This window comes from Gekko japonicus, unplaced genomic scaffold, assembly GCF_001447785.1.
Source record: "Gekko japonicus isolate JY-2015 unplaced genomic scaffold, Gekko_japonicus_V1.1 scaffold291, whole genome shotgun sequence".
Classification (NCBI taxonomy): Eukaryota; Metazoa; Chordata; class Lepidosauria; order Squamata; family Gekkonidae; genus Gekko; species Gekko japonicus.
Genome location: NW_015175978.1, coordinates 279650 through 304302, shown reverse-complemented (window position 1 = coordinate 304302; position 24653 = coordinate 279650). Strand labels below are relative to the sequence as shown.

At 50.4% G+C, this 24653-nt stretch overlaps 1 protein-coding gene across 1 annotated transcript in view; it reads right to left on the bottom strand.

The window, feature by feature from the left end:
• The window catches only part of HCK (HCK proto-oncogene, Src family tyrosine kinase), a 68580-nt gene extending 44790 nt beyond the window's left edge, over positions 1-23790 (bottom strand). The window contains exons 1-2 of the mRNA XM_015426176.1: positions 23765-23790; positions 17406-17469 (exon numbers count right to left, since the gene is read on the bottom strand). The gene's annotated coding sequence lies outside the window, so the exon portion shown is untranslated. The remainder of the gene's footprint in view (positions 1-17405; positions 17470-23764) is intronic.
• Positions 23791-24653: the final 863 nt, after the last annotated feature.

The following is a 24653-nucleotide window of genomic DNA, read 5'->3' as shown; positions in this document are numbered from 1 at the left end:
AGCGGTTCTGCCAGAGCTCTCTCAGCCCTGCCTACCTCACAGGGTGCCTGTTGTGGGGAGGGGAAGGGAGAGGAGTTTGTAAACCGCTCTGAGACACCTTTGGGTAGTGAAGGGCCGGGCATAAATCTAGTCTCTTCTTCTTCTTCTTCTTCTTCTTCTAATCTGGGTTTGATACCCCACTCCTCCACTCGCAGCTGCTGGATGAACTTGGGCAAACCGTAGTTCTGATAAGAGCTGTTCTTGAAAAAAGAGCAGTTTCTGTCAAGAGCTCTCTCAGCCTCACCTACCTCACAGGGTGTCTGTTGTGGGAGGAGAAGGGGAAAGGAGTTTGTAAGCCGCTCTGAGACTCCTTTGGGTAGTGAAGGGCCGGGCATAAATCCAGTCTCTTCTTCTTCTTCTTCTAATCTGGGTTTGATACCCCACTCCTCCACACGCAGATGCTGGATGACCTTGGGCAAGCCGTAGTTCTGATAAGAGCTGTCCTTGAAAAAGAGCAGTTTCTGTCAAGAGCTCTCTCAGCCCCACCTACCTCATACAGAGTGTCTGTTGTGGGGAGGGGAAGGGGAAGGGAAAGGAGTTCGTCAGCTGCTCTGAGACTCCCTTTGGGTAGTGAAGGGCGGGGTATGAATCCAATCCCCCAATGCAAGTCACAGCTGACCCCGAATGGCCCAGAGACGCCCTGGTTAAAAGGAGGGGGAAGTAGGAACTTCCCCTAAGGAAACAAAATACCCAGGTTTCAAAATTGTGTTAAAAAAAAATAAATACCCAGGTTTCAACAGAACTGACATGTAGGGTGCTGTATCTCAAGACCGGCTCCAGAGGTCATTTGGAAGGAAGGCTGTTCCCTGCCTCTGCCTCACCTACCTCACAGGGCTGTTGTGGGGGTGAAACAGAGAGGACAGTCTATGTACACCAAATTGAACTCCTTGGGAGAAGGGTCATATATCCACACAGAGGCTGTGGTCACACGGCAAGCTTGTCCCGATTTGTTCTCACTTAAGATTTGATCGGGAGTATTTTTTTTCTCCAGGTTGGGATATCCACACATCCCTCCCTGAAGTGCTTGCATTGCGCAATGAGGCTCCAGGCAGTGTTCAAACAGCTGCACCACCGCTTGGGTGGCACAGCTTGTTTTTTTAAAATATATATATATATATATGGCTTTGCGCATGCACATATACACATGGCTGAATCACCGCTCCCACCGGGACTCGCCGTACTTGCCTGTTAAGAACATAAGAACATAAGAGATGCCAATGTTGGATCAGGCCAAAGGCCCATCCAGTCCAACACTCTGTGTCACACAGTGGCCAGAAATACCAGGTGCCATCAGGAGGTCCACCAGTGGGGCCAGGACATTAGAAGCCCTCCCACTGTTGACCCCCCCCCAAGCACCAAGAAGACAGAGCATCACTTGCCCCAGAGTCCCTATCTATACCTTGTGGCTAATAGCCACTGATGGACCTCTGCTCCATATGCTTATCTAATTCCCTTCTGAAGCCGTCCATGCTTGTAGCACCCACCACTTCCTGTGGCAGTGAATTCCATGTGTTAATCACTCTTTGGGTGAAGAAGTACTTCCTTTTATCCGTTCTAACCCGACCGCTCTGCAGTTTCATGGAGTGCCCACGAGTTCTTGTATTGTGAGAAAGGGAGAAAAGTACCTCTTTCTCTACCTGCTCTTTCCCATGCATAATCTTATAAACCTCAATCATGTCACCCCTCAGTCGTCGTTTCTCCAAGCTAAAGAGCCCTAAGCGCCTTAACCGTTCCTCATAGGGAAAGTGTTCCAACCCTTTTATCATTCGAGTTGCCCTTTTCTGCACTTTTTCCAAAGCTATAATATCCTTTTTAAGGTGTGGTGCCCAGAACTGCACACAGTATTCCAAATGAGGTCTCACCATTGATTTATATAGGGGCATTATTATATTGGCTGATCTGTTTTCAATACCCTTCCTAATAATCCCCAGCATAGCATTGGCCTTCTTTATTGCAGTCACACACTGTCTCGACATTTTCAGTGAGTTATCCACTACAACTCCAAGATCTCTCTCTTGATCAGTCTCTGCCAGTTCAGACCCCATCAATGTGTATTTATATTTAGGATTTTTGGCTCCAATGTGCATCACCTTGCACTTGGCCACATTGAACCCCATTTGCCATGTTGACGCCCACTCGCCCATCCTTGACAGATCCCCTTGGAGTGCCTCACAATCCTCACTGGTTTTCACCACCCTGAACAACTTTGTATCATCCGCAAATTTAGCCACTTCACTGCTTACTCCCATCTCCAAATCATTAATGAACAAGTTAAAAAGCAGTGGACCAAGTACTGATCCCTGCGGTACCCCACTGCTTACCACCCTCCACTGAGAAAATTGCCCACCTACACTCACTCTCTGTTTTCTATGAACTAGCCAGTTTTTGATCCATAAAAGGACTTGTCCTTCTATCCCATGATTTTTGAGCTTACTTAGGAGCCTTTGATGAGGAACTTTATCAAAAGCTTTCTGGAAGTCAAGGTAAATAATATCTATTGGATCCCCCTTGTCCACATGTTTGTTCACCCCCTCAAAGAACACTAACAGGTTAGTGAGACAAGATCTTCCCTTACAGAAACCGTGCTGAGTCTGCCTCAATAGGTTTTGTTCATCTATGTGCCTACTAATTCTTTCCTTAATAATGGTTTCCACCAATTTACCCGGTATCGACGTCAGACTGACTGGCCTGTAATTTCCCGGATCTCCTCTGGAACCCTTTTTAAAGATGGGAGTGACATTAGCTACCTTCCAATCCTCAGGAATGGAGGCAGATTTTAAGGAAAGATTACATATCTTTGTCAGGAGATCTACAAGTTCACATTTGAGTTCTTTCAGAACTCTCGGATGTATGCCATCTGGGCCTGGTGATTTTTCAGTTTTTAAGTTGTCTATCAGTTTTAGGACCTCCTCTCTCATCACCTCAATCTGACTCAGGTCTTCCAACACCCCTCCTGAAATCAGTGGTTCTGGAGTGGGCAAGCACTTCTCATCTTCCACAGTGAAGACGGAGGCAAAAAATGCATTTAGCTTCTCAGCCATTTCCCTATCATCCTTCAATACTCCTTTTACCCCTTGGTCGTCCAAGGGCCCCACTGCCTCCCTGGCTGGTTTCCTGTTTCTAATGTATTTGAAGAAAGTTTTATTGTTGGTTTTTACGTTTTTTGCTATATGCTCCTCATATTCCCTTTTTGCCTGCCTGACCTCAGACTTGCATTTTATTTGCCATAGCCTGTGTTCCGTTTTATCAGCCTCACTGTGACTAGCTTTCCACTGCTTAAAGGAATTCTTTTTACTTTTTACAGCCTCCATTACTCTGTTTGTTAACCATGCAGGCTTTTTCCTATACCTGTTTGTGCCTTTCCTAACCTGCGGAATATATATTTTTTGAGCTTCTAGGATCGTAGTTTTAAATAGATCCCAAGCTTCCCCAATTGTTTTGACCCTTTCTACTTTTCCTTTCAGTTTCCTCCCCACGTGTCCCCTCATATCAGAGAAATTACCCCTTTTAAAGTTAAAAATGGTTGTGTGAGTCTTTTTGGCCAATTCTCTATTTGTACAAATGATGAACTCAACAACATTATGATCACTGTTTCCAAGCGGTGCAATCACTTTTACATCTCTCACCAGGTCTTGAGTGTTACTTAGGACCAAATCAAGGATCGCCTCTCCCCTGGTAGGTTCCGTGACCATCTGCTCCATAGCACAGTCATTTAGAGTGTCTAGAAACTCAATCTCTTTTTCCCGACTAGAACACATATTGACCCAATCAATGTGTGGGTAGTTAAAATCACCTATTATTACACAGTGTTTTTGTCTAGTTGCTATCTTTAAGGCATTCATCATTTTATAATCCTCCTCTATCTTTTGATCTGGTGGGCGATAACAAACTCCCAGTGTTAAGTTTCCTTTTGGCCCCCCTATTTCAACCCATAGAACTTCCAGAAGCGAATCCAATTCACTTAGCCTCTCAATCTTTCTAGACTTTATACCCTCTCTGACATACAGAGCTACCCCACCTCCAACCCTTCCCCCCCTATCCTTCCGATATAATATATAACCGGGAATCACTGTGTCCCACTGATTTTCCTCATCCCACCAAGTTTCAGAAATACCCACAATGTCTATTTTTCCCTCCGACACCAAGCACTCCAACTCCCCGATTTTACCTCGGACACTTCTAGCATTTGTATAGAAACAGCTGTAATTTCCCTTACAAGTTAAGCCTGCATCCTTCCTCTTGCTATCTCGAGTCGTTGTCCGGCAGTCCATGTCACCAGCCATGGCCTCTGTGGACAATTTCAATCCACCTCCCTGTAGAAAAGCAACCGGTACCCCCTCACCTCTCTCAGATGAGCCAACCCGAACCAGAGACTTTTCATCTCCTGTCGGCTTTCCCCCAATATTCAGTTTAAAAGCTGCTCTGCCACCTTTTTGATTTTAAGTGCCAGCAGCCTGGTTCCTTCTCGGGACAAGTGGAGACCGTCTCGCCTGTACAGCTCCCTCTTGTTCCAAAAAGTATCCCAGTGCCTAACAAACCTGAACCCTTCCCCCCTACACCATCGTCTCATCCACGCATTGAGACTCCTGATCTCTGCCTGTCTCTCCGGCCCTGCGCGTGGAACAGGTAACACTTCTGAGAAGGCTACCTTGGAGGTCCTGGACCTAAGTTTCCTGCCCAGCAGCCTAAATTTCTCCTCCAGGACCTCACGACTGCATTTCCCCACATCGTTGGTGCCGACATGCACCACGACCACTGGCTCCTCCCCAGCACTATCTACCAGCCTATCTAAAACACGCGTAATGTCCGCTACCTTCGCACCAGGCAGGCAAGTCACCATACGGTCAGTACGCGGGTTCGCCACCCAGCTGTCTACCTGCCTAAGGATCGAATCACCCACTACCAAGAGCCCCCCTCCCACCCTGCTCAGGGATGGTTCCTTGGTGCAAAAGGAGAGCCGCTCACCAGCTGGGGAAGAGGTCCCTTCTGAGGGCACATTCCCCTTATCCTCAGCATGGTGCCCTGTTTCCCCTAGACCCTCATGCTCCCTGACAGCAGCGGGGCTGCCAGATCCAGAGTGGGACGAAGCTAACAAGTCCCCGAGAGTCTTTTCTGTGTGCCTAGCTGACTGTCTCTGCTTCTCCAGGTCAGCCACCTTGGCCTCAAGGGAGCACACACGTTCCCTGAGAACCAGGAGCTCCTTGCACCGAGGACACACCCAAGACTTCTGCCCAGTGGGCAGATAGTCATACATGTGACACTCCGTGCAAAACACTGGATAGCCCCCAACCCCCTGCTGGCATTCTGGCTTCATAATTCTTTTAAAATAAATAAATATAATCCCCCTTTTAAACCCTTGGTATTTATGTGGGTTTTGTTATCAAGTCAAATTATTTTACGGGAAAGACAAAGAGCCTAGGGCCTTGTCTTTCTGGCTCTTTTTGGGCTTCTTACAGCGCCCCTAGTCTAAGAGTCCCTAGGCTAAGAGCCACAGGCAAAGAGCCCTTTAGCTCACCCTTCGGCTCGTGCCAGAGGCTCGTGCCTCTGCCAAGGTGCTTCCTTAAATAGAGGCCTCCCCCAGCAGAGGTCAGGCAGCAGCTATTCAAATTCAAATTCACCCAGGCACTCAATCACAGGCAAAACAATGCCCCTTCCACTTCCTCTCAATTACAGGCAATCCCAGTCAAACAATGCCCGTTCCTCTCCCACACTCAATCAGCCAGGACTCTGCAAGAACTCTAAGTGCTTCCACACACTGCTAAACACAGTTTTCCCACAAAATATCCTTAGCTGAATTCTCTCAGCTGAAAGCAAGTAAAAGAAACCCACTCACCTCTCTCACAGCTCTCTCTCCTGCTCCTGCTCAGAGCTCAGCTGGTCTCCTCTGCCTCTGGCAAGGTGCTTCCTTAAATAGAGGCCTCCCCCAGCAGAGGTCAGGCAGCAGCTATTCAAATTCAAATTCACCCAGGCACTCAATCACAGGCAAAACAATGCCCCTTCCACTTCCTCTCAATTACAGGCAATCCCAGTCAAACAATGCCCGTTCCTCTCCCACACTCAATCAGCCAGGACTCTGCAAGAACTCTAAGTGCTTCCACACACTGCTAAACACAGTTTTCCCACAAAATATCCTTAGCTGAATTCTCTCAGCTGAAAGCAAGTAAAAGAAACCCACTCACCTCTCTCACAGCTCTCTCTCCTGCTCCTGCTCAGAGCTCAGCTGGTCTCCTCTGCCTCTGGCAAGGTGCTTCCTTAAATAGAGGCCTCCCCCAGCAGAGGTCAGGCAGCAGCTATTCAAATTCAAATTCACCCAGGCACTCAATCACAGGCAAAACAATGCCCCTTCCACTTCCTCTCAATTACAGGCAATCCCAGTCAAACAATGCCCGTTCCTCTCCCACACTCAATCAGCCAGGACTCTGCAAGAACTCTAAGTGCTTCCACACACTGCTAAACACAGTTTTCCCACAAAATATCCTTAGCTGAATTCTCTCAGCTGAAAGCAAGTAAAAGAAACCCACTCACCTCTCTCACAGCTCTCTCTCCTGCTCCTGCTCAGAGCTCAGCTGGTCTCCTCTGCCTCTGGCAAGGTGCTTCCTTAAATAGAGGCCTCCCCCAGCAGAGGTCAGGCAGCAGCTATTCAAATTCAAATTCACCCAGGCACTCAATCACAGGCAAAACAATGCCCCTTCCACTTCCTCTCAATTACAGGCAATCCCAGTCAAACAATGCCCGTTCCTCTCCCACACTCAATCAGCCAGGACTCTGCAAGAACTCTAAGTGCTTCCACACACTGCTAAACACAGTTTTCCCACAAAATATCCTTAGCTGAATTCTCTCAGCTGAAAGCAAGTAAAAGAAACCCACTCACCTCTCTCACAGCTCTCTCTCCTGCTCCTGCTCAGAGCTCAGCTGGTCTCCTCTGCCTCTGGCAAGGTGCTTCCTTAAATAGAGGCCTCCCCCAGCAGAGGTCAGGCAGCAGCTATTCAAATTCAAATTCACCCAGGCACTCAATCACAGGCAAAACAATGCCCCTTCCACTTCCTCTCAATTACAGGCAATCCCAGTCAAACAATGCCCGTTCCTCTCCCACACTCAATCAGCCAGGACTCTGCAAGAACTCTAAGTGCTTCCACACACTGCTAAACACAGTTTTCCCACAAAATATCCTTAGCTGAATTCTCTCAGCTGAAAGCAAGTAAAAGAAACCCACTCACCTCTCTCACAGCTCTCTCTCCTGCTCCTGCTCAGAGCTCAGCTGGTCTCCTCTGCCTCTGGCAAGGTGCTTCCTTAAATAGAGGCCTCCCCCAGCAGAGGTCAGGCAGCAGCTATTCAAATTCAAATTCACCCAGGCACTCAATCACAGGCAAAACAATGCCCCTTCCACTTCCTCTCAATTACAGGCAATCCCAGTCAAACAATGCCCGTTCCTCTCCCACACTCAATCAGCCAGGACTCTGCAAGAACTCTAAGTGCTTCCACACACTGCTAAACACAGTTTTCCCACAAAATATCCTTAGCTGAATTCTCTCAGCTGAAAGCAAGTAAAAGAAACCCACTCACCTCTCTCACAGCTCTCTCTCCTGCTCCTGCTCAGAGCTCAGCTGGTCTCCTCTGCCTCTGGCAAGGTGCTTCCTTAAATAGAGGCCTCCCCCAGCAGAGGTCAGGCAGCAGCTATTCAAATTCAAATTCACCCAGGCACTCAATCACAGGCAAAAGGACTCTAATCTGGGAGAACCGGGTTTGATTCCCCACTCCTCCACTTGCACCTGCTGATGTGACCTTGGGTCAGTCACAAGCTCTGGCACAGCTGTCCTTGAAAAAGAGCAGTTTGTGTCAGAGTTCTCTCAGCCCCACCCACCTCACAGGGTGTCTGTTGTGGGGAGGGGAAGGGAAAGGAGTTTGTAAGCCGCTCTGAGACTCCAAGTGAAGGGCGGGGTATAAATCCAATCTCTTCTTCTTCTTCTTCTTCTTACAGCTTCCATTACTGTGTTTGTTAACCATGCACACTTTTTCCTATACCTGTTTGTGCCTTTCCTAACCTGCGGAATATATATTTTTTGAGCTTCTAGGATCGTAGTTTTAAATAGTTTCCAAGCTTCCCCAATGGTTTTGACCTTTTCTACTTTTCCTTTCAGTTTCCTCCCCACATGTCCCCTCATATCAGCGAAATTACCCCTTTTAAAGTTAAAAGTGGCTGTGTGAGTCTTTTTGGCCAATTCCCTATTTGTACAAATGTTGAACTCAACAACATTATGATCACTGTTCCCAAGCGGTGCAATCACTTTTACATCTCTCACCAGGTCTTGAGTGTTACTTAGGACCAAATCAAGGATCGCCTCTCCCCTGGTAGGTTCCGTGACCATCTGCTCTACAGCACAGTCATTTAGAGCGTCTAGAAACTCAATCTCTTTTCCCCGACTCTCTTTTTCTGTAAGCCGCTCTGAGGCTCCTTGAGGTAGTGAAGGGCGGGGTATAAATCCAATGTCGTCATCGTCTTCTTCTTCTAAAGGCGAGAGGGAACAGTGGTGAAACCCGATCAAAATGATCGTGTGACCACAACCAGATAGTCCCAATTTTAGGGAGGAAGGAAGACGTGGGTTGATAAATTTTCTAACCAAAACAAATAACTAATCAATGTGTCGGGGGGGGGGGGTGCTCGCTCCCCTACCATACCATGTCCTGGCCCCACTGGTGGACCTCCTGATGGCACTGGTATTTCTGGCTACTGTGTGACACAGAGTGTTGGACTGGATGGGCCTTTGGCCTGATCCAACATTGGCGTCTCTTATGTTCTTATGTAAGCTGAAATGCCTCAGGCGGGCAGGGTATTATTTTCAAAACTTCAGAGTGGCCGCTGCTTCAGAACATTCCAGTTCCCTGCCGGGGGCCATTTCATCTCTGGACAGCAACCAGCATGGGGTGGGGGGGAGCACCCCCCCGCCACAGTTCCAACCCGAAAAGGGCTCTCTCCGATCTTTAAATTGCCACTCCCCACTGCTACTGTGGGCCTGCAGGGAAAGGGAACTGAGTCAGGGTAACACAACCAGTGTCCCCTCTAAGCTGAGTTCGTGTCAGCTAGTGCACAGTGTTTAGCCTCTGGCTCACACATTTTTGTCTTGGCTCAGGAAGGGACGGCTCCAGAGCCAACTGATTTTTGCAGCAGCCGAATCGCTCGCTCACAACTTTAACGGCCAGGCGCTCACAAAGTAGAATGTTTGCTCACAAGACTCCCCAGCTTGGAGGGAGCCCTGAACACAACCCAAATTCGCCATATACGTCGGTCTCCTCTTGAAGTAAACTTGAGAGTCTCCAGTTGGTGTAGAACGCCACAGCTTGGTTATTATGGGGAGCCAGGTGGAACGTGCATCTTACGGCCATTCTTAAGGTTGCACACAAGCAGGGCTCTTTTTGGGCAGGAACGCACAGGAACGGAGTTCCGGCTGGCTCCCGAGTTGGCCACGCCCAGCAGGAACTCATTAGCATAACAGGCCACACCCAACAGCAGGAACTCATTTGGATTGGCTACATTAGGGGCATGTGGCCTAACATGCAAAGGAGTCCCTGCTACAAAAAAAGGCCCTGGGTTTTGACAACAAACAAGGGAAACAGAATAAGAAGCAAAAGGTGGGTGTGGCTGGATGACCACACCTCTGGTTACATGGGGGCATGGCCTAACATGCTAATGAGCGGTGTCATCAGGGGTGCTGATGAGTTCCTGCTGGGCTTTTTCTACAAAAAGAGCCCTGCGACACAACCATGACGCTGACTTACACTGTATCAGACCAGCGGTCCATCACGGTCAGTCTCGTCTACCTCAGACTGGCAGCAGCTCTCCTGGGTCTTTCACATCACCTGCTGCCTGGTCCTTTTAAAGTGAAAATGCCAGGGATTGAACCCCAGACCTTCTGCACACCAAGGAGATGTTCCACCACTGAAACACGGCCCCTCCTCTAAGCCATTCACAGCCTTGGTCCCTCATTTATGGAGTTCCCCCATCATCACAACGACTTAAAAGACAACTTAAAAGAAGCAGACTCTAACCTGGAGAACCGGGTTTGAGTTCCCCACCCCTCCTCCACATGCAGCCAGCTGGGTGACCTTGGGCCAGTCACAAGTTCTCTCAGAGCTGTTCCCTCAAGGGCAGTTCTCGGGAAAGCTCTCTCGGCCCCACCTTACCTCACAGGCAATGCTAAGCTGTGGTGTCTTGTGAGCAAAAATTCTACTTTGTGAGCGACTGGCATTGAAGTTGTGAGCGAGCGATTGGGCTACTGCATGAATTAGCTTGCTCTGGAGCCCTCCTTCCTGAGTTAAGACAAAAATGTGTGAGCCTTTGGGGAGGGCGGGATATAAATCCAAAAAAATATAAATAAATAAACTGTGAGCTAGCTCACACTAACTCCGCTTAGAGGGAACACTGCTCACAGGGTGTCTGTTGTGGGGAGGGGAAGGGAAAGGAGACTGTAAGCCGCTCTGAGACTCCTTAGGGAAGAAGAAGAAGAGGAGGAGACTGGATTTATCCCCCGCCCTTCACTACCGAAAGGTGTCTCAGAGCGGCTTACAAACTCCTTTCCCTTCCCCTCCCCACAACAGACACCCTGTGAGGTAGGTGGGGCTGAGAGAGCTCTTGACAGAAACTGCTCTTTTTCAAGAGCAGTGTTCCCTCTAAGCTGAGTTAGTGTGAGCTAGCTCACAGTTTTTTAGCCTCTGGGGAAGTGAGGGATGGCCTGGCCCCACTGGTGGACCTCCTGATGGCACCTGGTATTTTTGGCCACTGTGTGACAGAGTGTTGGAATAGATGGGCCTTTGGCCTGATCCAACATTGGCGTCTCTTATGTTCTTAAGAACAGCTCTGAGAGAACTATGGCTTGCCCAAGGTCACCCAGCAGGTGCAAGTGAAGGAGTGGGGAATCAAACCCGGTTGTCCCAGATTAGAGTCCGCGCACTTAACCACGACACCAAACTGCGCATTTTAACCACTACACCAAAGAGAAGCAGGGTATAAAAACCAACATTGCTTCTTCGCTAACCTGAGCAGGGCCTGTTGCTGTAAGTAGGCCCCTACTAGGTAATCTCTGCAGTGTTTCAAGGGCTGTGTTTAAACTGACAATAAAAGAAACAGCTGAACCAACTGGGGAAGTGAGGGATGGCTGTTGTCAGGGGCCTAGGGAAGGGAAGCTGTGGGGAAATGACCAAGCAGAAGCCCCATTGCCTCTCTACCGGCAGCCGCCATAGAAACGGGGAAATGACATACGCCTGTCCTTGGGAGGAAAACCCCAAAGTCAAATGTGATGTGACCAGGAAGTAGGTGGGGGAGGGACGTCAATTCTGTCTCTGGCCAAGCTGATCAAAGAAGAAGGGAAACCCTTCTCAGTTGCAGCCAACACTCAAAGCGAGCCGAGTTGCCAACCTCCAGGTGGGGCAAATGTGGAAAAGCACCATGTTAAAACGAAACACACAATTCCGGTATACTACCATGTCTTCATATATTCATTTAAATCATATACTTAAATATACAATCAAGACCCTAGTGTATCTTATTAATTATAGTACATCGATAACAATGTACTATAATTGCTGTTATCTCTTTTCGGAAAGCAAAACCAGTTTGGTGTCGTGGTGAAGTGCGCGGACTCTAATCTGCGAGAACCGGGTTTGATTCCCCACTCCTCCACTTGCACTTGGCTGGATGACCTTGGCCAAGGCATAGTTCTGACAAGAGCTGTCCTTGAAAAAGAGCCGTTTCTGTCAAGAGCTCTCTCAGCCCCTCCTACCTCCCAGGGTGTCTGTGGTGGGGAGGGGAAGGGGAAGGAGTTTGTAAGCCACTCTGAGACACCTTTGGGTAGCGAAGGGCGGGGTATAAATCCAATCTCTTCTTCTTCTTCTTCTTAAAAAAAAGCCTACGACATTGGCATTGCTGACGGCTGCATCTCTCATCCGTCGCTCATCGGAAAGCGAGATAGTCTACAGCACTGAATCCTGTCTGTATATTTGTCTCTGCAGCTGTGGCGTTTTCTACAAGATATATATTGTCCTTTAGGTTTTTGTTATCAATGTACTATAATTAATAGGATACACTAGGGTCTTTATTGTGTATTTAAGTATATGATTTAAATGAATATATAAAGACATAGTATTCGGTCTTGGGTTGTATTAAAAGGGCCACAGCATCAAAATCGCAGGAAGTCACGACCCCTCTGTAGACTGCCTCGGTCAGGCTGCACCTTGAGAGTCCTGTATGCAGTTCTGGAGGCCTCGATTCAAAAAAGGATGTGGACAAAATCGAGAGGGTGCAGAAGAGAGCGACGAGGATGATCAGGGGTCTGGAGACTGAGCCCTACGAGGAAAGGCTGAGGGCCCTGGGAATGTTTAGTTTGGAGAAGAGGACATGGTGGCTCTCTAAATATTTGAAAGGCTCCCATTTGGAAGAGGGCAAGGAGCCGTTCCAGTTGGCAGCAGAGGAGAGGACCAGAAGCAGCGGGTTTAAATTGCATGCAGAAAGGTATCGGCTGGATATTAGGAAAAACTAACATGCCAAGCAGAGGCTCTTCCACTAAGCCACAACCCCTGACCGTGGGCACATGATGCCTTACCATCTTCCCTTCCCAAGGGGAGCTTTGAGACGTGAAAGCTCATTACCTGAAAATCCTGTTTGGTCTAAGGTGCTACAGACTAGAATCTAGCTGTCTCCAACAAAGGGACACTTGGCTTGCAAACGTTTCTACCCCCTCAAAAATCTTGTTGGACTCACACCTTGCCCTTCTGCAACAGAGCAGCCCAGCTACCCTCGGAAGCCATCTCCCCCTTTGAAAGCCAGCAGCCATGGCAAAATTCTGGGCACAACTATTTGCTCTCTTCCTTCAACAGGAATTTGTATGTACATCCTCTACAGTCCACCGTTCTCACTCGGACTCAAGGTGGATTACACAGAGTGTAAGTCAAGGACGGGAGGATTAGGGTTGTAGAACCAACCAGAAATCTAAAGAACGGAACTGAAGCAAAGTATAAGGAGAGGAGGAAGAGAAGAAGAGGAAGAAGAAGGAGAAGAAGTTGAATTTATTCCCCGCCCTTCACTCAGAGTCTCAGAGTGGCTCACCATCTCCTTTCCCTTCCCCTCCCCACAACAGATAGAATAGATTCTTTTGAACTATGGTGCTGGAGAAGACTCTTGAGAGTCCCTTGGACTGCAAGAAGATCAAATCAGTCAATCCTAAAAGAAATCAACCCTGACTGTTCCCTAGAAGGCCAGACACTGAAGCTGAACCTCAGATACTTTGGCCACCCAATGAGAAGGGAGCACTCCCTGGAGAAGACCCTGATGCTGGGAAAGACTGAAGGTCAAAGAAGACGGGGACGGCAAAGGATGAGATGGTTAGACAGTGTCATAGATACAACGAACATGAAGTTCAGCAAACTTCAAAGGACGGCGGAAGACCGGAAGGCCTGGTGTGATCTTGTCCATGGGGTCACGAAGAGTCGGACTCGACTGTGCGACTGAACAACAACAACCCCACAACAGACACCTTGTGAGCAGTGGTCTGTCTAAGCTGAGTTCGTGAGCTGAGCTAGCGCACAGTTTTTTAGCCTCTGGCTCACACATTTTTGTCTTAGCTTGGGAAGGATGGCTCCAGAGCAAACGAATTTCTGCAGTAGCCAAATCATTCGCTCACTACTTTAACGCCAGTGGCTCACAAAGTAGAATTTTTGCATCACAAGACTCCACAGCTTAGAGGGAGCATTGCTTCTGAGGTAGGCGGGACTGAGAGAGCTCTTGAGAGAACAGCTCTGAAAGGGCTTATGACTGACCCAAGGTCACCCAGCAGCTGCAAGTGGAGGCATGGGGGAATCAAACCCAGTTCTCCCAGATTAGAGTCCGCACACTTGACTACTACACCAGGCCACTACACCAGACTGGAGAGTGGATTTCTACCCTGCCCTTCACTACCCAAAGGTAGTCTCGGTAGGAGTCTCCGAACGCCTTACAATCTCCTTCCCCTTCCCCTCCTGTAAGTGTTAACATGGCACATTAAATGATGCAACAATGACATAGTACAACCCTAGCTTCAGCGAGCTTTGCACAGTAGTATAGACCGCAGTCCCTAATAGTTTGTCCGAGTAACTCAGTGAATCAGTACAGTGATCCTGTTGCCTGCACAGAAGGCCCCTCTTGAATAATTTAGAAGAAGAAGAGGAGGAGGAGATTGGATTGATACCCCGCCCTTCACTACCCAAAGGTGTCTCAGAGCGGCTGACAATCTCCTTTCCCTTCCCCTCCCCACCACAGACGCCCTCTGTCAGAGCGGCTGACAATCTCCTTTCCCTTCCAAACTGCTCTTTTTCAAGAACAGCTCTTATCAGAACTACGGCTTGACCAAGGTCATCCAGCCAGGTGCAAGTTAGGGTTGCCAAGTCCCGCAAACTCACCGGCGGGGGAGTCTCCGACGGGTCCGGGAGCCGGCTCCGGATGTGCAAAGCGCGCGCATGCCACCAGCACATCAACGGAAGTGATGTGCGACGTCACTCACGTTTGGGGCGTGGCCCAGATTGGCCCCCAATGATCTGGGCCACGCCGCCAACGTGAGCGCCGTGGCTGTGTCACCTCCGGTGACGCAGCTTTGGGGGGCGGAGTTCCCCCGGGGCCCAATTCCGCCGTGGCGGAAATCGGGCCTCCAATGCAGGGTTTTCCCCGCCCCCCGCCCCCACTTGACAGCCCTAGTGCAAGTGGAGGAGTGGGGAATCAAACCCGATTCTCCCAGATTAGAGTACGCGCACTTAACCACGACACCAAAAAGAAGAAGATTGGATTTATACCCCGCCCTTCGCTACCCAATGGTGTCTCAGAGCGGCTTACAACCTCCTTTCCCTTCCCCTCCCCACAACAGACACCCTGTGAGGTAGGCGGGGCTGAGAGAGCTCTGACAGAAACTGCTCTTTTTCAAGGACAGCTCTTGTCAGAACTACGCTTGCCCAAGGTCATCCAGCCAGGTGCAAGTGGAGGAGTGGGGAATCAAACCCGGTTCTCCCAGAGTAGAGTCCGCGCACTTAACCACTATACCAAACTTGCATAGATTCAGGTGGGGTCGCCGTGTCGGTCTGAAGCCGCAGAACAAAGTTTGGGAGTCCGGGGGCACCTTTAAGACCAAACGCGAAAGCCAGAATAAAAACTTTCTGTTGGTCTGAAAGCCCCTGGAGTCCCAACTTTGTTCTGTTTTGCATAGTTTGTGGAAAGCCCGGAGAATGGGAGTCGTCCAGACCTCCTCAGGCAGACCGTTCGACAAGGTCGGAGTCACCACAGAGAAGGCCACGTGTATACGGGCAGTTGTTGGTTTTGCCTGTTCACAGGTTGGTACCACCACCACCTCCTCCTCCTCCTCCCCCCCCCCCAGAATTCAAAACCTGATGCAGAGCTTGGAACAGAGGAGCTCTCGCGCTCCCTGCTACGTGTGTTCTGTGATGTCTTCTGGCTCAAGAAAAGGATGTGGCCGCCAACCCCACGGGCCGGTTACCTAAACCACAGCGACGCTGATGAGAAGGCTGGGGACATGAAAGAAGAGCCACAGGAGGGGAGCTTTACCCCAAATGTGTTTCCAGGAGCCAACGCGCCACCATGAGAAACAGGAGAACACCCCCACTTGGCTCTTGTCCGCAGGGCCCGAAGGAAGCTGTGACTGGACCGGGGGGGGGGGCTATTTAGCACAAAGCCACCTGCTTCATGCACCAGAATTACTGGGGTACCAGGCGGCAAACACGAGCAGTTACTCATCAGTAGGTCATCTGGCAAATTGATGCTCTGCTGTTGCAGAACCGAGAATTCTTGGTTCACGAAGTTCTGGAGGCCTCGCTTCAAAAAGGATGCGGGCAGAATGGAGTGGGTGCGGAGGAGAGCGACGGGAAGAAGAGGGGAGAGATGGGATTTATACCCCGCCCTTCAATACCCGAAGGCGTCTCAGAGCGGCTTACGATCTCCATTCCCTTCCCTTCCCCACAACAGACACTGAGAGAGCTCTGAGAGAACTGCACCGGAGAGAACAGCTCTGAAAGAACTTAAGACTGACCCTTGGTCACGCCAGCAGCTGCTTAAGAACATAAGAGACGGCAACGTTGGATCAGGCCAAAGGCCCATCCAGTCCAACACTCTGTGTCACACAGTGGCCAGAAATAACAGTGCCATCAGGAGGTCCAGCAGTGGGGCCAGGATATTAGAAGCCCTCCCACTGTTGGCCCCCCCAAGCACCAAGAGTACAGAGCATCCCTTGCCCCAGAGCCCCTATCTATACCTTCTGGCTCATAGCCACTGATGGACCTCTGCTCCATATGCTTATCTAATTTCCTTTTGAAGCCGTCCATGCTTGTAGCCGCCACCACTTCCTGTGGCAGTGAATTCCATGTGTTAATCACTCTTTGGGTGAAGAAGTACTTCCTTTTATCCGTTCTAACCCGACCGCTCAGCAATTTCATGGAGTGCCCACGAGTTCTTGTATTGTGAGAAAGGGAGAAAAGTACCTCTTTCTCTACCTGCTCTTTCCCATGCATAATCTTATAAACCTTGTGGAGGTGTAGGGAATCAAACCTAGTTCTCCCAGACCACGCTCCTAACCACTACACCAAACTGGCCTCCAGAACTTCATGGATGATGGGGGGCCTGGAGACCAAGCCCTGTGAGGAAAGGCTGAGGGACTTGGGAAGGTTCAGTCTGGAGAAGAGGAGGTGGAGGGGGGACAGGATTGCTCTCTTGAAGTCTTTGAAGGGCTGTAGCTTAGAGGAGGGCAGGGAGTGGTTCCTGTGGGCAGCAGGGGAGAGGACTCGCAAGAATGGGTTTCAATTAAGGGCGGGAAGGATCGGCTGGATATCAGGAAAAACATTTTGACAGTAAGAGTTGTGCCACAGTGGAATCAGCTGTCTCGGGGGTGGTGAGTTCCTGGCAGTCTTCAAGCAGCGATTGGACAAACCCTTGTCAGGGATGCTCTATGCTGATCCTGTATTGAGCAGTGGGGTTGGAGTAGATGGCCTCTAGGGCCCCTTCCAACTCTGGGATTCTATGATTCTATGTACTGGCTGCACATGATCCAAGTCTCATGTGCTGCCGCCCTCTGTGACATCACAAGCGGTCCTGGGCAGGAAGGGGGCAGTGTGTGTCTCTTTGAGGCGGCGAAACATTTTCGACAGGCCCAAATCGTATGCAGGACCAGCCTTTCGCAAGCAGGAGAGGTTGCGCTCATCTCAAAAATCCCCGCTTGACCCCTCTAAAAAAAACACCTTACATGCTCCACCAAAGGTCTCAAGAGGACGTTAGCAAGTTCTTTGCTCAGCATTGTGAATTCATTGTATCTACAACTGTGGGGAAGAGATAAGGGAAACAGAAATACCTTCTTGCTTGATCAGCGCAGTTCCTTCTCTAAAAGCCACAAGTCAAGGGCTGGTTCCGCGCTGCTGTAAAAAAGTAAGAGAGAGAGAGAGAGAGAGGTTGTTGAGAGGTTACTTTTGGGGGTCTTCGGCTCTCAAATAAAGCAAATCCCTCCGGCACAGTTTGAAGCACAGTTTTCCTACAGAACCGAAGGCCCCAGAGCGCATTGAAAAAGAAAACAAACGAGGTGGGAGCGGGGGGGGGCCCCATAGTGCAAAGATGCTCCCCGTTAGAGAGAGGAGAGAGACCTGGGGAAACAGAAGCTCTTATTCTCTCAACATCAGGAGCTGCTGCTCTCCCAGGTCTCTCCGACGAGGAACAGCCTGGTGCTGAGTGCCCCCTGCCCTCCCACCTCCTTTTTGCTTTTTCAAGGGTTTCAGGAGTGCTGATTTTGGCCCAGTATAGGGTCAAAGGGCTTTTGGTGAGAGGTCCCTTGCACACGCCAATCAGGTCTCAGTCTGGCCAGCGGAGGGTCAATCCCAGCCGGTGACGTGAAAGACCCCGGAGAGCTGCTGCCAGTCTGAGTAGACAATACTGACCTTGATGGACCAAGGGTCTCATTCAGTAGAAGTCACCTTCATTGGGTAGAGGGCGTGGCTCAGCAGCAGAGCATCTGCCTGGCATGCAGAAGGTCCCAGGTTCAATCCCTGCCGGCATCTCCAGCTAAAGGGATCAGGCAGTAGGTGATGGGAAAGACCTCTGCCTGAGACCCTGGAGAGCCGCTACCAGTCTGGGTCGGTAATACTGCCCTTGATGGACTGATGATCTAATTCAGTGGAAGGCAGCGTCACGTGTCCACAGCCAAGTACTTTCTTTAGAAGAGGGGCCATGGCTCAGTGGAAGAGCCTCTGCTTGGCATGCAGAACGTCCCAAGTTCAATCCCCGGCATCTCCAGTTAAAAAGGACCAGGCAGGAGGCAATGGGAAAGACCTCAGCCTGAGACCCTGGAGAGCTGTCAAGAGGGGCCGTGGCTCAGTGGAAGAGCCTCTGCTTGGCATGCAGAAGATCCCAAGTTCAATCCCTGGCATCTCCAGTTAAAAGGACCAGGCAGGAGGTGATGGGGAAAGACCTCAGCCTGAGACCCTGGAGAGCTATGGGAAGGGGCTGTGGCTCAGTGGAAGAGCCTCTGCTTGGCATGCAGAAGGTCCCAGGTTCAGTCCCCGGCATCTCCAGTTAAAAGGACCAGGCAGGAGGTGATGGGAAAGACCTCCGCCTGAGACCCTGGAGAGCTGTAAAGAGGGGCCGTGGCTCAGTGGGAGAGCATCTGCCTGCATTGCAGAAGGTCCCAAGTTCAATCCCCGGCATCTCCAGTTAAATAAAAGGCGGTAGGTGATGTGAAAGACCTCTGCCTGAGACCCTGGAGAGCCACTACCAGTGAGTAGGCAATATTGACTTTGATGGACCAAGGGTCTGATTTAGTAGAAGGCCGCTTCATGTGGTCAGTGTCTGACTGGGACACAGACACACACACACAAACATGGATTCCACACCCACACCCACACACCTACGACCACCTTGACTTCCAGGATGGAAGCAAACCTGCACGTCAGCCAGCCATATCCCTCCCCCCCCCAATCCCCGGGGGGGGGGGGGAGCCAAAACTCCTAAATATTTCTATCACAACTAGTCCAGCATGACACAGCCTGCCAGAGACATTTATTTAACAAGACAAATGTGGACAAAAACGGTCTGATCAGAGAACAAGTATAAAGAAAACAGTCGTGAGTGTCTGACCCACAAATCAAGCAGTCAACAAGACTTGCAAAGGAAATGCTTGCTATGCATTAGCACTGCAACACAATAAATCAATTCCTGCAAATCATGAGAAAATCCTAGTGCAAAGGCACATCATCAACGCCGTCTCCGGATTATAGAACGTTTCAGAATTGGATCTTCCTCGGGAAATGTTAGAGTGGCACAAAAATTCTCTTCTTCGTAACGTGCTTTCGAACAAGTCATGAAAGAGAATGCATTCAGATAGGACGCTGATCCCAGTAAACTTCGGGCTCAAGTATGCTGCTAAGCTTCTAATGGATCCTAGGCGTCTCACCACTTATTTATTTAAAACATTTAAATGCCACCTTTCAACCGAAACAGGGTCCCCAAGGCAGCAAAGGACGGATGACGGAGCTTGGCAAATAGATCCAGAAATGCTCCAGGTAGAGAATGTGCACCCAGCTCTGGGGGTGGAGCCGGGGAGGGGAGGGGCCTCAGCAGGGTATAACGCCATAAAGCCCACCCCCCAAAAAACAGATCTTTTCTCTAGAACAGGGGTGGACGAATTGCAGCTCGGGAGCCACATGTGGATCTTTCACACCTATTGCGCGGCTCCCGGCAGGCCGGCTGGGGAAGCGAAGGGGAGGCATGCCTCCCCGATCGGTCTTCCCTTCCCCAGCCAGTGTTTCCCTCCCTGGTTAAGTTTGAAGGGGGGGGAGCAGAGAAAGAAAGCAACTTCGAATGCATTCTCAAAGCCCTCCCCCCTCCAACGGGCTGGCTTGGAGAAGGCGTTTGTCTCTTTAAATCCCTTCTCCAAGCCAAGCCAGCAGGCGTGGGGGCGTGGGGGGCGGCGGCTTGGAGGATGTATTTAAAGTTAAAGTTGCTTTCTTTCCACCTCCCTTCCCTCCCCCCAATCTTCTCTCTTTCTCACTTTCTCTCTTTCTTTTTCTTTCTCTCTCTCTCTCCCCTCTATTAGCTTTCTTTCCACCTTTTTTCCTTCCTTCCTTCCTTCCTTCCTTCCTTCCTTCCTTCCTTCCTTCCTTCCTTCCTTCCCTCCCCCCCCTCCCTCCATCTATTTGCTTTCTTTGTTTCTCTCTCTCTCTCTCTTTCCACCTCTTTCATTCTTTCCATCTCCCTCTCTCAGACAAATAAATATCATTAGCAAACAAATATCACTGGACAGATAAATATCATTATCGATATCTGTTTTTACCCCCTCTTTGTTTTTATTTCTGACAATCTCATTTAATAATCTTAATGAAAAGCAAATCTGCATATTTTCCAATTAAAACGAGTGTATAATATCTGTTCAGGTCTCGCGGCTCTCAGACATCTGACGTTTCTTCTGTGTGGCTCTTACGTTAAGCAAGTTTGAGAACAGCGGTCATGCCAGGAGAGCTCTGGTCGCCACCTGGAAGTTGGCAACCTTATTTGCAGGCCCTTCAAGCCCTTGTTCTCAAGAGTTGTGTGGAAAGACCCTAAACAGACGAATGGAGCCAGGGTCTGGCCAAGGGACAATTTTACTGAGGACGCTTTGGCTAAACAATCACTGGAAGGCACTTTCTGGACCAGAAATTAGTATCAGTGAAATATCATTTGGCATCTAATTGCATCTTTGGAGGCCTCGTTTATACCTCCCCAGTTTGGTGTAGTGGTTAACTGCGCGGACTCTAATCTGGGAGAACCGGGTTTGATTCCCCACTCCTCCACTTGCACCTGATGGATGACCTTGGGCAAGCCATAGTTCTGATAAGAGCTGTCCTTGAAAAAAGAGCCGTTTCTGTCAGAGCTCTCTCGGCCCCACCTGCCTCCCAGGGTGTCTGTTGTGGGGAGGGGAAGGGAAAGGAGTTTGTAAGCCGCTCTGAGACACCTTCGGGTAGTGAAGGGCAATCTCTTCTTCTTCTTCTTTTACCTCACAGGGTGTCTGTTGAGGGGAGGGGAAGGGAAAGGAGTTTGTCAGCCGCTCTGAGACTCCTTCGGGTAGTGAAGGGCGGGGTATAAATCCAATCTCTTCTTTTACCTCACAGGGTGTCTGTTGTCGGGAGGGGGAGGGAAAGGAGATTGTGAGCCGCTCTGAGACTCCCTTGGGTAGTGAAGGGCGGGGGATAAATCCAATCTCTTCTTCTTCTCTTCTTCTTTTATTATGTGCCTAGTGGTTTCACTTTGGAACAATTATTTTCTGGTCCATCTTGTTTCTATGTTGCATAATTGAATGATTGTACTGTATTATGATATCAGCTCCTCAGCGTGTTTGACCTCTGAAGAAGGCCTATACAGGCCAAAACGCGTCAGGTCAAGTTCACTGGCCTTTGTGTGTAAGATTTTGGCATTTTTACATGAGGTGTGCTTCGGCCCTTACATGTTTTTTAATTCTTTGCTAATAAATACATGTATCTTTTTATATTAGATACATTAAGTTTTTATTGTTGGCCCTCTATTCTGCTTGAGTTACCTCTTTAGGTTCTGGTCACACAGTGGCCAGCCAGTTCTGCTGGAGGGCCAACAACAGGGCAGAGAGGCCAAGGCCTTCATAAGAACATCAGAAGAGCCCTGCTGGATCAGCCCAATGAGCAGAGGTCATTTCTTAGAAAAAGAGGTGCAGGAGCTTATTAGCATAACTCATTAGCATAACTTGTTTGCATGTGCCACACCCGAGCTTGTACCTGAATAAACCTTGGTCTTAAAGGTGCCACTGGACTATTTTGGACTGGGGGGCCGGGGGGCTCTGAAACTTACCTGGCTGCCTCTTGCTCTGACTAAGGGCTGCTGGGAGCAGGGGGTGGGGCTTGTTGCATGTGCCCGCCCCCTGGGCTCTTTACTGCCGGAGCTTCGCTCCTGTGCGCTCCTGCAGGAGGGTCCATCTAGTCCAGCATCCTGTCTCACACAGTGGCCAGCCAGTTCCTCTGGAGGGCCAACAAACAGGGCATGGAGGCCGAGGCCTTCCTATGAACATCAGAAGAGCCCTGCTGGATCAGACCAGTGGTCCATCCAGTCCAGCATCCTGTCTCACACAGTGGCCAGCCAGTTCCTCTGGAGGGCCAACAGCAGGGCATAGAGGCCAAGGCCTTTATAAGAACATCAGAAGAGCCCTGCTGGATCAGACCAGTGGTCCATCTAGTCCAGCATCCTGTCCCACACAGTGGCCAACCAGTTGCCCTGAAGGGCCAAACAAACAGGACTTAGAGGCCTGATGCTGCCTCCTGGCTCTGGGATTCAGAGGACGAGTGCCTCTGAATGTGGAGGTTCCCCTCAGTCACCACGGCTAGTAGCTACTGAAAAACAACTCCTACATGAATCTATCTAATCCCTTTTGTACAGCCATCAATGTTCCCTCTAAGCTGTGGAGTCTTGCAAGCAAAAATTCTACTTTGTGAGCTATTGGCATCAAAGTTGTGAGCAAGTGATTTGGCTACTGTATGCATTAGTTTGCTGTGGAGCCATCCCTTCCTGAGCTAAGACAAAAATGTGTGAGCTGGAGGCTAAAAAACTGTGAGCTAGCTCACACTAACTCAGCTTAGAGGGAACACTGACAGCCATCTATGCCTGTGGCCCTCACTACATCCTTCGGCAGCGAATTCCACATTGTAATCCCTCTCTGTTCACGGCATAGAGGTAACACTGCATTCCATTTAGCCTCTATTAAAGAGATAGGCCATTTTTGGCAACCTTGACACACAGTGAACAACACGGATCAGGCGGCCGGCTTCAGCAACAGCTGACCGAAAGGGTGGACAGAAGCGATCTGGGTTAAGAGCTCCCCAAAGCTGTAGAAACAGAGTGGGAGGGACGGAGGGAGGGCATCAGAGATGTTCCGGGGCTCAACGCTGCCTGCTTTCTCCGACCTGGGATCCCAGCGATCCTGAACTCCAGTAGAGTGATGACCAAAACGCACTCTGCACCAATGTTCCCTCTAAGCTGAGTTGGAGTGAGCCAGCTCACAGTTTTTTAGCCTCCGGCTCACACATTTTTGTCTCAGCTCAGAAAGGATGGGGCTCCAAAGCAAACTGATTTATGCAGGAGCCAAATCGTTCGCTCACAACTTTAATGCCAGTAGCTCACAAAGTTGCATTTTTTGCTCACACAACTCCACAGCTTAGAGGGAACATTACTCTGCACATGCCCAGAGGGACCGTCAACCGCTTGGCTAATCCTTGAAAGAACCCGCCGTGTCCCACAGGCTCCCCTCACACCTTGCTAGGTAGCCACACCCCGTCAGCCAAAACCTTACAGTTGCCAGCTCCAGGTTGAGGAATTCTCGGAGATTTGGAGATGGAGCCTGGGTCGGGTGGGGGCCGGGGAGGGACCCCGGGAGGGTACCACGCCCTCCCAAGCGGCCGTTCTCCCCAAGGGAACCGACCTCTCTGCCATCTGGAGATCAATTGGAATGCTGGAGGATCTCCAGGCCCCGCCTGGAGGTTGGCAGCGCTCCAAAACTCCCACCAAGGGCTCGCTCCTGCAGGCCGACCTTGCAGGGAGGGAAAGCGGGCGCCCCCGGAAGCGTGCCTGACCTGAACCCAGACCCGCGCCCGAACGATGCCCGCGATCCTGGCGAGCGTCGAGCCTTCCCCCGCCCGTCGAGCCTCCCCAGCCCGGCGCTCGGCTCACCTCCTCCGGCCAGGGCGACGCCGCCGCCGCCTAGCCGCTCCGCCCGGTCCCCTCGGCGCCCCGGCACATCTCCGCTGCAGCAGCAGCAGCAGCCCGTCCAGGTCTCCGCCCCATCCCTCCGCTGGTCGCAACAGACGCCGCCCGGAAAGCTCCGCCGGCCAAGCCCGACGCCGCCCCGGGGGCCGCCCCTGCCCGGAAGCCTCCCGAGCACGCCCTCCCCTCCCGCCCGGCAAGTGGGAACCGGACGGGGGAGGGGGCGTTTGGGTGGAGTTCAGCGCCCCCTCCAGGCCACCCCTCCCAACCCCTGAGGTTGCCAACTCTGGGCTGAGAAATTCCTGGAGCTCTAGGGGTGGAGCTGGGTTTAGAGTTGCCAACTCCAGGTCTGGAAATACCTGGAGATTGGAGGGTGGGGTTTAGGGAGAGGGGAGGGGGCTTGGTAGGATGTGCTGCCACGAAGTCCACCTTCGAAAGCAGCCCTTTTCTCCGTCAGAGGTGGAGTAAAGGTTATTACTAAAATAATTTAATGATTTATGTAGTCTGGGGATCAGTTGGTGATTCCAGGAGATCTCCACCTGGAGGTTAGCAACAAAGGTGAGGTAGATGGAAGAAGTGAATGCCCCCCCCAAAAAAAGGAAGACCCCCCCCAGCCCCCATCAATGTTCCCTCTAAGCTGTGGAGTCTTGTGAGTAAGAATTCTACCTTGTGAGCGACTGGCACTAAAGTTGTGAGCGAGCCGTTTGGCTACTGCATGAATCAGTTTGCTCTGGAGCCAGTTTGGTGTAGTGGTTAAGTGCGTGGACTCTAATCTGGGAGAACTGGGTTTGATTCCCCCACTCCTCCACTTGCACCTGGCTGGATGACTTTGGGCAAGCTGTAGTTCTGATAAGAA